At 38.7% G+C, this 13041-nt stretch overlaps 1 protein-coding gene across 4 annotated transcripts in view; it reads right to left on the bottom strand.

Annotated features, from left to right (window-relative positions):
• The window catches only part of fgfr1a (fibroblast growth factor receptor 1a), a 60142-nt gene extending 47523 nt beyond the window's left edge, over positions 1-12619 (bottom strand). For 2 of the 4 annotated variants that reach the window (XM_049485714.1, XM_049485715.1), the window contains exon 1: positions 11856-12617. The gene's annotated coding sequence lies outside the window, so the exon portion shown is untranslated. Of the gene's footprint in view, positions 1-11855 lie in introns of all 4 variants that reach the window. The other 2 variants (XM_007235232.4, XM_007235234.4) reach the window with 2 other exon arrangements.
• Between the last annotated feature and the right edge of the window lie 422 nt (positions 12620-13041).

Genomic DNA, 13041 nt, shown 5'->3' with positions numbered 1-13041 from the left:
ATATAGCAGCAAAATGAGTTGCTGTGCATCAAAGAGACCCCTTTTAGTACTATAGACACAAACCAAGCTCTCCTTGTAAGCTCAACAGTGTTTTAGAAACGTTAAAAAAAAACACCCATCAGTTGTCTTTTCAGTGCAGTTAAGCCTAACTCAACCTTTTTCATAAGCATATTGGTTTAACGGCACAAAGCACCCTGAGCTTTAACTGAAAAACACAGCGAGAAACTGTTCCTAACATTAACCATGACATCATGCATCTATGAAAACTTTAGAGCCACTTTTTTCCTTGCACCCACCACAAGTTAAACAAAACTAGCTATTATATTCTGACAGTGCATGACAGTTTTGAACTCGGCAAAGCATCTGAGCTACAGAAATTAAACACAGGTTTGGTGTCTCACAAGCATACAAAAACAGGTTCTTGACTAAATGATTGGCCCGAGATGGACTGCCCTCAGAATGCTGGTTCAAGTATATTCAAAGGCTTCTTAGATTGTTTTTAAAGCTCCACTAACACACATTATATAAAGCATTCAGCATAATGTTTAAGCTTAGTATTAGTTTACTAACTCTTCAAAAACTGTTTATGAGCTAATTGAAACAGAAAGTTGAGCAGGGCTAGTATAGTAACATTAGCTGGTGTAACTTGTGATTTAAGCATTGCTGAGGTAAGTTTATGATTAGAATAGCGCGGCAGAGGTTAATTCTTGATTAGAACAGCACTGCTGGAGTAAATTTATGATTAGAATTTCAATACTGAGGAGATGGACTGTAATATATTATTAGAATTTCACCACTGAAGGTGGTGAAATAAGGACTGTCCTCATAAAGCTGGTTCAAGAGTGGAAATCATCTTTCTGCCGAAGTAACTTAAAGACGAGAGCTGAAGAAGCAACAGGAGCTAAAGCAACACTCAGAAAATGCAACTGCTGAAAGACCACACACTAACAAACACACAACCACTACAGTGAGTGTCCCAGGCCCCTGCATGAACCTAGCACATACCATTTGTCTCACTGAGTGCTAAAGCTCATTCACCAAATGTCACTCACATGCTTACACAAACACACACACTCTTCAGAAGGTCTGGGAAACACTGACCACACTTAATGTGTTTAAGGAGCTCAGTTAATCTAATTAACCATTAACTAGATACATTCAGCCACAAGCGCAAATACCCACTAAAAGGTGTCAAAGAAAGAGCTGTTTGGAGCGATGCCATGGAAGAACCACTTTAGGTTCTGTAGAGACGATTTCAATGGTTGGGGACTGAAAGAGTCATCTTTGTAGAAGAGATACGAGTGTGTAAAGATCATGGGTGAAAAACAGTGAAAATATTAATTCAATTCAATTGAGATTTAGCAGATAATTTACATAGTAGACTTTTTTAAAGATTACTTAAGTACTTTTTTTAATAGAACTTTTATTTAAAAAAAGTTTAACTAACATAGTGAAGAAGAACTACCATAGAAATAGCACAGTATACCATGAGTTTTGCCAAATCCCATGGAAGCTATAGAACACTGTACTGACCTGAGGGAGATATTTGTCTCGCCTCCTGCATTAAATAAAGATGTGATTTCTTCTAGAATTACTTGTCTGCTAGGACAATTCTTGTCAGACACAGCCGGTCACAATCATCACCAGCCACTGCACTGTCCCCTGAGCATAGTAATGGCTTTTATTTTATTTTATTTCCAGTACACATAACACTGTGGATCAAGGAAAACTCAAAGCTTGCAATTCAAACACCCACCACTGGGCCTCACTCAGACTCTGGTATTACAGGACACCTTGCCATGAGCACATTAGCCAGCGTTTAAACACCTCACAACAAATACAGGGGTGGGCCTCCTCAAACCTTCCCCTAGAGTAACACCCTACGTACATTTACCTTCTGCTATACAATGACCTTTGGCATGTTGTGCATTTTGTCATTTTTTAAGGACAACTTATAAAATAACAATAAAAATATATACAGATGTTTATTTCCGGACCGCCCAGATCAAACCTACACACGCATTCATTTCCAAAAATGTCCAAATCTGCCGTCAGCTCAGTGCTGGTTTCACACATTGCTTTAGGTTAGCAGAAAGCTGTCCAAAAGCCCACTAATAATCCACACTAACCCCCCCACTGGGGATTCAGCAAATGCAACTCTGGCCAGAGCCTGAGGGGTCAGGCCTGACAATTCAGTAATTTCATCACCTCTACAGCTGTTCCTCGGCAGAGCTGGAAGGACAATGCAAGTGAACAAATGCCAAAAACCACTTAAGAATGAAGGAAGGAGAGGAGGAGAGGAGGTGAAAAACAAAACACACACACACTTCTCCCTGATGAGCGTGAAACCAACACCCCCCACCCCACAAACCTGAGCTGCTGTCAATGCAGCTGGGTCAAACTTACAACAGTACAGCACAGCAAAGAGGGACTGGGTGGAGAAATGGTCAAGGAAGTGTGTGTGCGCGCGTGTGTGTGTGAGTGCGTGTGTGTGTGTGTGTGTGTGTGTGTGTGTGAGAGAAAGAATATATATGTGCGTGTAAATCTTAGCCTGGGCTCTTTCCAGCAGCTCCCGTCAGCTGCCAGACACTCGGAAGTGAGAAGAGCTTACGGCCAACCATGTTTTTCCCATCTCAGCCAAAACACACACACACACACACACACACTCACAATCACACACACACACACACACACACACACAGAGGCTGCAATTCTCAAATGGGCCATTTTAACCCTCAAGTCTGATGTATGACTGAAAAGAGGAACGCACTGTCTCTCAGGGTGCATTTCAGCTGAAATATGATGCAAATATTAATTAATAATAAAACTTCATGTCTAAAAGGTTAGGACTCATTTTCATGTCAGTGTTTTTTTATGTACTGATGTTCTGGAGATTGTTACAATATCATTTATCAAGTACAACAAGAACCAGTTACCAATTTTTCCTAACCTTTAAGTAATATTGTTGCTGTCTAACAAAATAAAAACATGCCTCTCTATTTTTGTCAATGATTATGATACACAATATTTCTATACTGTGTTTTGTCGTACAGACAAAAAAAAAAAAAAAAAACACCAGTATGGGCAGATTTTAAAACTGCTTTCCAAATACTATGCCATACTTACTATGGTGATTTTAAATCTATTAGCCATGCATTTACCAGGATCAACTGCTAATTACATGTTTGTGTAATTTAATTCAGTTTTTTTTTTACACACTGACAATATGTTCCACTATATGTTCAGAAAAAAAAAAAACTTAGAGTAAAAAAACTTAAATTAAATGAGACTGCCACATTGCCTACTTATACATAAAATTCTGCTAAACAGACAGACTACTGCTCTACCCTAACTATAGCCCATGGTTAGAATCTAACATCCAGTGATAAATAGGACAGGATAGCCCAAACAACTTCACTAAGCACAGCACTGCCCAGTCTGCCACTTTCAAACAGGTAAACATTAAGTCTGAGAAGAGAAGGGTCATTTTCTGAGAAAGGAGACAATAACATTCACTTACATGCCCTAAATACCCAGTACCTAAACTTTATTTTTTACCTAGAAAAGAAAAATGTGAATAAAAAGACTATTAGCTCAATACAAAAACAAACAAAAAAAAAACTGCTCTTCACCCTGTTTTATTTATGCTATATGTGAATGCTAGTTCTGCTGTAGTGGACGCCAGTTTGTTAGCGCTGGGGCTAATGCTGGTTACAAAGAGGACTAAAACACTTTAGCAGTATTTTAACTACCATCTCAAGCACACGGTCGGGATTCTGTTGTCCATTTGCATTCCTATGAAGGCCTAGCTCTCATGTCCAGAGCTCAATTAGTTACACAAGCGTTAGCATTTAAACAAGAGCCACCTTTACCTCAGCTTTAGCATACTGCTAATAAGGTTTCCACCTCAGACTCAGACTCAGACTCAGACCCGGGGGAGAATACTGCTCAGTTCCTCAAGAAAATAAGCAAATAAATCTGAATATCTAAACAACAATTTTTCAAATATATGTCCTGTCGCCTTATGTAAACAAACTAGCCACAACTAAAGCAAACTGTGGGAGGACCAATCAAGACTTGGCAACATTTTAACTGAGGGGAACTTGAACCAAATGATGATTACTCTTTTTGTGAAAAGTACAGATGGAAAGCATTTCCATCAAAGAACGCAATGAACACCAGCATGTATTATTTGGTGCAGTTTAAAAATCAAATGAAAAAGATACATGGTCACAAGAACACAAGCATTGGTGACTGCTGTTGCACACTTTGCGAAGCATGAAAAATAACATAAGCTAACTCAAAATGACATTCAGTAGAATTACTTTAAGTTTCTTGCATAATTAAATACTTAGGATATTTAATTTAATGTGAAATATGTTGTTTTACATAACATTTGGTCACAGTGGTGGTAAAAGGAACTAGATCTGAAGCTGTAAAAAGCATCACAGAAAGCCTAGTTACATTTGCACTGCCTTTGTTTTGCATTTATGATATACTGGACAATAGTTCTGAGGGGGGAAATACATATACATATATATATATATACAACATTAATAATTTATCATAATTAACATTAATGTAATATAATTATGTGTGTGTGTTTAGTAATGAGTTTAAATTGAAAATAAACTGCTAACTTTATATTTAAGACATCACAACCTCTTACTCTTCACTATCACTACCTTACCATTACCACTACTGCAGTATTTGCAGTACTATCTTCTATTTACAATGGGAGAGCTGATCTAGGTCCAGTTTTGTTACCATAAAAAGACACAAATGCAAAAGGCATCTGATCCAAGATCTGCCATCTTCCTCTAAACAACTTGAATGAGACGACTGGAAAAAGAACAAGAAAGGCTTCACCAAGTTGGAGCAGTAAGCCCCCTAATTTGCAGGAAAAGAGGGGAAAAAACTACACAGTTGAAGTTTACATGCAACCATTTTGTAAAGAAACTAAAAACACTGCTTTTCCCCCCACTTTCTAGCTTCTCCCAGCTTATGAGTGCAAGTTTGTTAGAATTGTGGCCAATGCTGGAGACACGTTAGCCGGACTGAACAAGCTATCAGATCAGGCCACTTCCACAGCAGAGGGGCACAGAAGAACGGGGCAGGCTCAGCAGAGCTGGAGAGATTTAGTCCCCTAATTAAACGGCCCTCAGGATGCTCTCTGGCTGTGATCGTTGGAGGGGAACGGGACGGGGCGGGGACTCGACCTGCACTCATTACCGCCGGAACATTCCGGATAGTGGGGCTGGTTTGTGTCTGGTTCGGGGCGCCTGACCTCAGTCCCTCCAGAGCCTGAGTCGGTTGGCCAGGCGGACGGCCGTGAGACCGCCGCTCCGCAGGGAGGCCATTAGGGCCAGCTTGGTGCGGCCTATACACACACCCGCACACACACACAAGCCCACATCTCACTATCTCGCTCACTACTTTTTCTTATTCTCTCTGGTTCTGCCGTTTTAACTTCCCTTAACTAGATGTACTAGGGCATTAGATGTTGATCCCCTCTCTCCAAAAAAGACTGCACAAAACTACTTCCTTTCTAATACCCATACGATAAATTTAAATAAACTTTAAGTAAATCAGCAATATTGATTCTCATGGTTGAAATCTGAACAGATCTGTAGTCGCTTAAATTCAGAACAGGACATTCTAGGTCAACATTTAAATATATATATATATATAAAAAAAGATCTGGATGGGTTTTAGGAACAAGAGATGTTTTGAGGCATTTTATTTATCAGGATGAGTTTGGTGACCGTATATGTCCAGAGTTTGCTAGCAATATTAGCCTAGCATCTCAAGTTCTTAAGTAAAGAAGCAGACTACAGATATTAAACAGGTCTTGGCTGGTTGACTGCACATGGGGTAGGTGATAAATCATGTTTATTGGATTTTTTTTACTGTAGTCCTTTAAAGCTTAGGGGTACATTTACCAGAAAAGCTTGAGCTTTGCCTTTTGCCAGCCACTTTAATTCTGATTTACATGTAAAACACATATCTACCACTTTTTTGTCTCGGAAATAAAGACGAAGGTCTTTAAAAGTTCCTAAAGAGTTCCATTGAAGCAGTTGGGCAGGTTAATGATCCAAATGAGTTGGGTTTGACTGTAGTCTGCGTTTGGTCATTCGGCATGGCAGTTAAAAGGACTTTCTTTTAAAGTGGGGACTTCTTTGCAATGCTAAAGTTGACAATTAAGCAGGCATAAGGCCTTAGCATACTTCTTGTAGAAACAGCGCACCCTTGGTGCCGAGAAACCAAGCAATTGCAGACATTACCGGGGCTTTACTCTGCATATTGTGTACATAAAATCTGATTAAACTTTGTGGATGAAGACATTACGTGACAGCACCTAAGACTAAAAGACATGCTTGGCTGTGGAGCATGCATGACAAATGACAAATTGAACCACTCAAATGAAATGGGCTTATAATCTCAAAAAGACACATTCGGCTTCGGGCAACGCTCAAGAACTACGTTTTGCAGAAAGTATGCAAAGGCCTTTAGGCAGAAGTCTGAACTGCAAGTGCATCACCAATGAATGCTACATACATTTTGGTGCGCAGTGGATTAGCTTCGACACTTCAGCTAGTTCCTGAACGCAGTATAAACCAGCTAGATCAGCTCTATCATTACAGTGTTTACACACATTTTGTGGTCTGTGGAAATGATTTGAATGTCAGCAGAGTTGCTGTCCATTGTTCTGCGTTTAGAGAGATCTACGTAAAAAAAAGTGAGCAAAACATTTCACGCTAAAGTTCTCAGACAGTTGTGCAACAACAACTTTCTTTTTAAAAGCACTGGGTGCTGCTTTCCTTTGCCAACTCAGCCCTGGCAGCCCCGTAAATTAGAGGGCAGGGAAAAAAATTCCTTTCCTCCACTCCCAAACGCTTCACCGCACACTTCCACCAGAAAGAATGCCCAGTGGGGACTCCACTTTGCTTTTCTCCTCAATCAGTCTTCACCAGACTTCGTTTTCCAAACTTCTCATCTTCATTTGGTAAGGCCACATTTCTTAAGTCCATCTCCAATCCACACAAACACACATACGCAGATGTCAGGGATGTTCTGCTCTATGTTTAACCATGCTTACAGAAATTTCACATTCAAAACAACCATAATTTTGCAGCCCTTCACACTAGTCAAACAATTTAAAAAGTTTGTACAGACCAACACCAGTGCTATCCATCAGTCCAGCTGAGAAACTTCACACGGATGGAAATTTCTCGTACGAATTTAAACAAACAGGTTGCTTCAATACACAAAATTTAATGACACCACCATGTTCATATTCTTCTCAAGAAAGAAGAAGGAGCAAAAGAAGCAGCATTTTCAGCCTGCATGCTTAGCACTGCATTAAAAAACAAGTGAACTTCTGACCCGCCTTGAAGGAAACGCCTGTCAAATCCCGAATGGCCATCAACTGCAACCATTTTCCTTCCAATTGTACTAATTGATGCAATTATGGGCCCAAACATCTGCATTTTACGAGGTTAGTTACAGTTCTCTAATTTGAAGGTTGAATGTAATGCAAAGGACAGATATCATAATATCCTCAGGGAGGGGGGGCGGGGGTTGAACAATTAATCTGCCAATTGAACTAATCACGGAACTGAAAAACCTGTAAAAACAACCATTCCATACTGACTTCCATATGACCAACATACATAAAAAAAACATCATATTTAACTAAATCACAATATTCCTGATTTTAGTAATACTAGTATGCAGCTAAACCAGTTAAATTAGGATTTTATAAATACACAAAAGCCTTGTATATAATACTGTACATATAGAGGTGCGAAATATGATTATATTTTATCGTTATATTTATACATGTTGTTAATGTAACACACAATATAGATTTCAGAGCAAATCAGTACTATTACCAGAATGTTAGATCATTTAATCATTTGTGTAATATATTTAATTAAATGAAGCATTCAACATTACTTTTCATGCTTACTATCCGCTTATTTGGTTTACCCCTTTGACAAACTTGCTGTTGTCCGAATGATAGATATGAGCTGGACAGGGCAGTAGAGGGATGCCATCTGAATTTGTGTGTTTCTTTACCAGCTAGCTAGCTAAAAGAAACTAGGGCAGAACTGCTAAAGTAAATTCATTAGTTCAGAAAAAAACTGCTGAGGTGAATGTATTGTACCTTCGTAAAAAAATATTAGGTGTTCACGACTTTAAACGGTGGTTTACTCAATGTTTAAAACCTGTGGGGAAAATGTTCATTTTAAAGGCCCAAAGTACATTCCAAAGCAGTAAAAAAAAAAATCACACTGATAAGAAATGCTTTGGAAACTAGTTGAGCTGATAAAGGAACAATCAATTCATTTATTTCCATAATTACTTCCACAAATTATGCATATTTTTAATGGCAACACCTATGCATATATGGTACATACTCTCTCAACATTCAGTGCTGTTTTGCATCAGATTTCAGGTCAAGTCTGTGCATGCTGCAGCAAGCCTGCCTTCCACTATTCAAACTGCCCTGCTCTGCTTTCCAGACACATCCACAATACCAGCCACAAGGTGGAAATTGACCATGAACGCTTTTACTTTGAATTACAATGGCCACTTATCGGCAGGGAGAGTTTTTGGGGAAGCGGAATTAGATCTGGGAACTGGGGGGAGGGGGCATACGTGAATGAGAGCAAGCAAGTGTGTTTCAGGAATGGAGAGAAGCTTTAATAGAAGGCACACAGAAATGCTTGGAAATGCATTCTCACTGAATGCTGTGAAATTCATAAGGACACTCTTAAAAATAAAGGTGCAACCAAGGGTCCTTCATGCCATAGTAGAACCACATTTGTTTCCATAAGAAGTAAAAGAATATATAAATATACTTTCTCTTTGATTCCTCATGCAAAAAAAAAAAGTTATTCTAATGCAAGAACCCTTTGCAGCTAGAAGCATTGTTTTTAAGCATGTTCAAGAGCTCAGGTGGAAACTTGCCTTTCAAGAGAAGTAAAAACACAAGAAAGATGATTCTTTTGCCAAAAATCTGAGTTCACATTTTAGGAAGATAATGCAAATTATGAACAAATCAATGCTGCTCTTATAGAGAAAGTAAGGTTTAGTCGACTAAAGCAAAGTTTAGGGAGTTAACTTAGTCTATTCACTTTTTCTCTGCCATGTAAATGCTAAAACTGTGACTTCTGTCTGGGTGGAAAAGGCAAACAGTTTGCAAAAAGATGATTTTCCTTTAGCTTGAGAAGAAGGAAAGAAGGAAAAGTAAATAACCCATGCACTCCCACTAAACACACACCAGCCCCAGTGTCTCCCCAGAGTATACACTCCCATATTATCATTCAACTGTGGTATTCAAAACTGCGTTCCCGTAAAATGTTGCTGTTTATCCAGTGACCACCCTAGAACAAGCCTGGATTTTCAAATCCAAAAGGCCTAAATAACAGATTAAAAAGAAATAACATAGACATACAGATAAAAACAAATTACTTTTGCCTAGTGTTCAGAAGCCCAGCAGATTTGTTTTTTTTTCGCCTGAACTATGCAAATGGAATAAAACAAAAAGAAAAATATCTTTAATATGGTATAGTCTGACTGTACAATATTTGTGTGTTTTGTTAGCAGATGTTAAAGGTTTATGAAGGAACAAGGCTAAGGCTACACTTAAGGCTTACACTCAAGACTTCTGGAAGCACATAGATATGGAAACTTTGGCCTGATTTAGACACATTTATAGCTAAACATTTTTAAAACATATGCATAATCTCTGTAACTCATTTATTTATGTAGCGTTTTAAACACAGTACCACGCATGACAGTCACAATGCAGACATTTATTAAATTAACCAAGCATAACAGGTTAAAATAAATTAAAATATAAACAGATGTCAGTGAAATCTAAGCCTAAGACTATTCATTGATTACCTTTATGCTAACATTACCAATCTGATTAGTATACTATTGCACATTCCTAACAAACAGCAAAATGCACACTTAAAAGTGCACACTTAAAACGGTTAAACATCTTCAACCTTAATATTCTCTACACTATCTACAGCGCTGGATGTCTAAAACCCTTTTCAGACACAAAACACTAGATTCAACCCTTTTAAAACAGCACAGCTAACCTAGCTAAAGCTCAACAACGTGCCAAATGGTAGCTAGTGAACTAACGTTAATGATGAGAAGTTTATCTTAACCTAGCTATCGAGTCTGTTTACCGATCCGACTCATCCAAACCGCTCCGTTTGAATAATTTGAGTGACTAATTAAACAATTTGCTGATTCACATCTGAGTTTCTTCGTTTTTGCTTCTTTTCCATTAAATATTAGTAACTCGAACTCGATAGTATCCCTTAGTCGCATCGCATGTAGTGTCATTAGCAGCGCCATTTGACGAGTGACTCGTCTGAGTCACCAAGAATGATTCAGAAAGTAACTCTGAGTCACTTGATTCTGTGCAATCAAGCGTTTTATGCTGCAAATGCATGAATGAACAACTTTTAATCTTTATTTGATTGCATAATGTGTCATGTTTAAAAACCTAAACGTGTAAGTAAAAGGAAATCTGAGCCGATTCGTGTGAACGACTCGCAAAAAAGAACCGATTCGCAGAATTATCCAGCTATTGAACTGTGCTGCGCTCCAGCTGCGCGCCGTCAACTCTCTCAACTAGTTAACCAAACGCCTTCAGCCATTTGTTCCTGCAACACGCTGACTTTTCAACAGTTTTAGGCTTAGTATTTTCTCACTATTCTTAGTATTTTAATAGTATTGTTTTGTGGCAACCTTTCTCTCTGCTCACGTATTGAACACAGATGCTAGTCATTAAGAACAGCGTAAACTAGCAACTAGTTAGCTAGCTAACTAACGTGATATTTAGCTAAAAAGAGATTAGCTAGTTAGCTAACCCTAATAGTCCTACTAGTTCCTACTAAGTTAACGTTACACCCCGGTTTGTTGTTATTTGCACATCATGCCATGTTTCAACACTGTAAACATAAGCAAAAAAAAGATAGAAAAACAACCATACACAGATTTAAATCGTGAAAAACTCTCTTAGGTGGACTTTGGTAAAGCTAACTAGGTTACTCACATTTTAGCTAACTAAGTTAGTTAGTTGACAGAATCTGCAGCACTGGATGTTAACTAAGTTACATAGGTCAAGCAGGTTATACAAAAATAAAATAAAGCCACCTTTCTCCCTGTTCACTCATTAAATACAGATGCTACTCATTGAGAAAATGGATAGCCTAGCTACTAGCTTGCTAATTTAGGTAATGTTTAAAAATATTCGTTTACCTAGCTAGCTAGATTATAGTCCTATCCAGTGCTTAACATAAAACACTAACCTAGCCACAATACAGCACTTGCAGCATTAGCCTATTTAAGATATTAAAATGGTGAAGTGAGATACAAACTATTATTAACCTGGTAAGTCTAACTTAAAAGGTGCAACCAAGGGTTCGTTTTTGTAAATGAACTAAAAGAATATTTAAAAGATTCTAACTTTGCATAGTCTAGGAAGATAATGCACATTATGAACATATCAATGCAGATAGATAGATAGATAGATAGATAGATAGATAGATAGATAGATAGATAGATAGATAGATAGATAGAACACTTGAAGCATTAGCTAACTAAGTTAAGCTACTAAAATGCTGAAGTGAGAATAAAAAAAAATCGTTCATCTAGTTAATCTAATTTAGGTTAGTTGAGTAACTACAACCAGATGTGTTATTTGCACGGCATGCCATGTTTCAGTACTGTAAACATCAACAAAACAAGCTAGAAAAACAGCCAAACTCAGATTTAAACAGTGAAAATGTATCTTAGGTGAACTTAGGTGGTATGTTACTCACCTTTTAGCTCCAGTGAGGGTTGTATTCAACGCGGAGAGGAAAAAAGTTCGTTCCGAGATTTAAAAAACTTTTTCGGGCTGTTAATAAAGAAAGTTCTTTTTGATATTCTTCTTCTTCTTTAGTCGATCCTAACGTTACACAAAAATCTCCTCTTTCTCCTCCAGCGCTGTCTGTGTAAGTTATCGCTTGCTGTTTAAGTTTGGGGTTCCTGCGCTTTAAAAACGACACCAACACACACAAACTCGCCTCGCGTCTCGGCTGCAAGTGCTCTCCTTTTCCACGATCACCGCAAACCACTCCAAAACGATCTTACCGTCAATCCAAAAACACGTAAGACTTTTTTTTTTTTATATAAAAGGTAAGATACAAATCTTACGTAAATGTCCGGCAGAGTCGGTGCCTTTCTGGCGAAGAAAATTTCCACCCGGGTTCTTTTTGTTTAGGACGGAGGTCTGGTCGAAGGAAAAGTGGAAGGGGGGAGGAAAAAAAACTTTTACCGCTTCTCCGCTCAGTAATCCTCCGACTAAAACGCCTAGACTCGAACTACAGACCGTCCTAAACGAGCCTGATCCCCGCAGACTGAGTTTGTAGGTCTGGTCGGGCTGATATTACCGTGATCCTCTGCATCCCTCACTCGCTCGCGCTCTCTCGGCCTCCCACACCAGAGGATACAGAGAAGACCAGATTCCGGAGTCATGCGTGGAGCTGCTTCACTACCTACGATGGAGCGCGCGCGCGCGCACTCACTCACTCACACAAACACACACACACACACACACACACACTCACACTCACACTCAACACACACTCGCTTACATCACTGGGTTTGAAACCTGGCTCCCCCCTCTGCCATTCACAACACCTCAGGACTCTCCATTGGTTCTGTTGCATTGTGGGAGTGTAGTTCTTTTCCCAAGAAGGATAAATAAACCTGATTAGCCCTTCTAAAATAGCTCTTAATTGTTTATTTTTATGTCTTATATGTATAGACTAGAAATGTACTTTTATGTTTATCCTACATAAAAACCTCCTCCTCCTTCAGTGCTGTCTGTGTAAGTTATCGCCTGCTGTTCGGGTCTGTTCGAGTTTGAGGTTCCTTTAAAAAGCGACACCAAACAACAAACTCGCCTCGCATCTTTGTATATTCTAATTTATTTAGAACTTTGAGGTGGTGAAATTTGCTGCT

This window comes from Astyanax mexicanus, chromosome 12, assembly GCF_023375975.1.
Source record: "Astyanax mexicanus isolate ESR-SI-001 chromosome 12, AstMex3_surface, whole genome shotgun sequence".
In the NCBI taxonomy this organism is placed as follows: Eukaryota; Metazoa; Chordata; class Actinopteri; order Characiformes; family Acestrorhamphidae; genus Astyanax; species Astyanax mexicanus.
The sequence above is the reverse complement of the archived record's forward strand: the minus strand, read 5'-3'. Positions and strand labels throughout refer to the sequence as shown.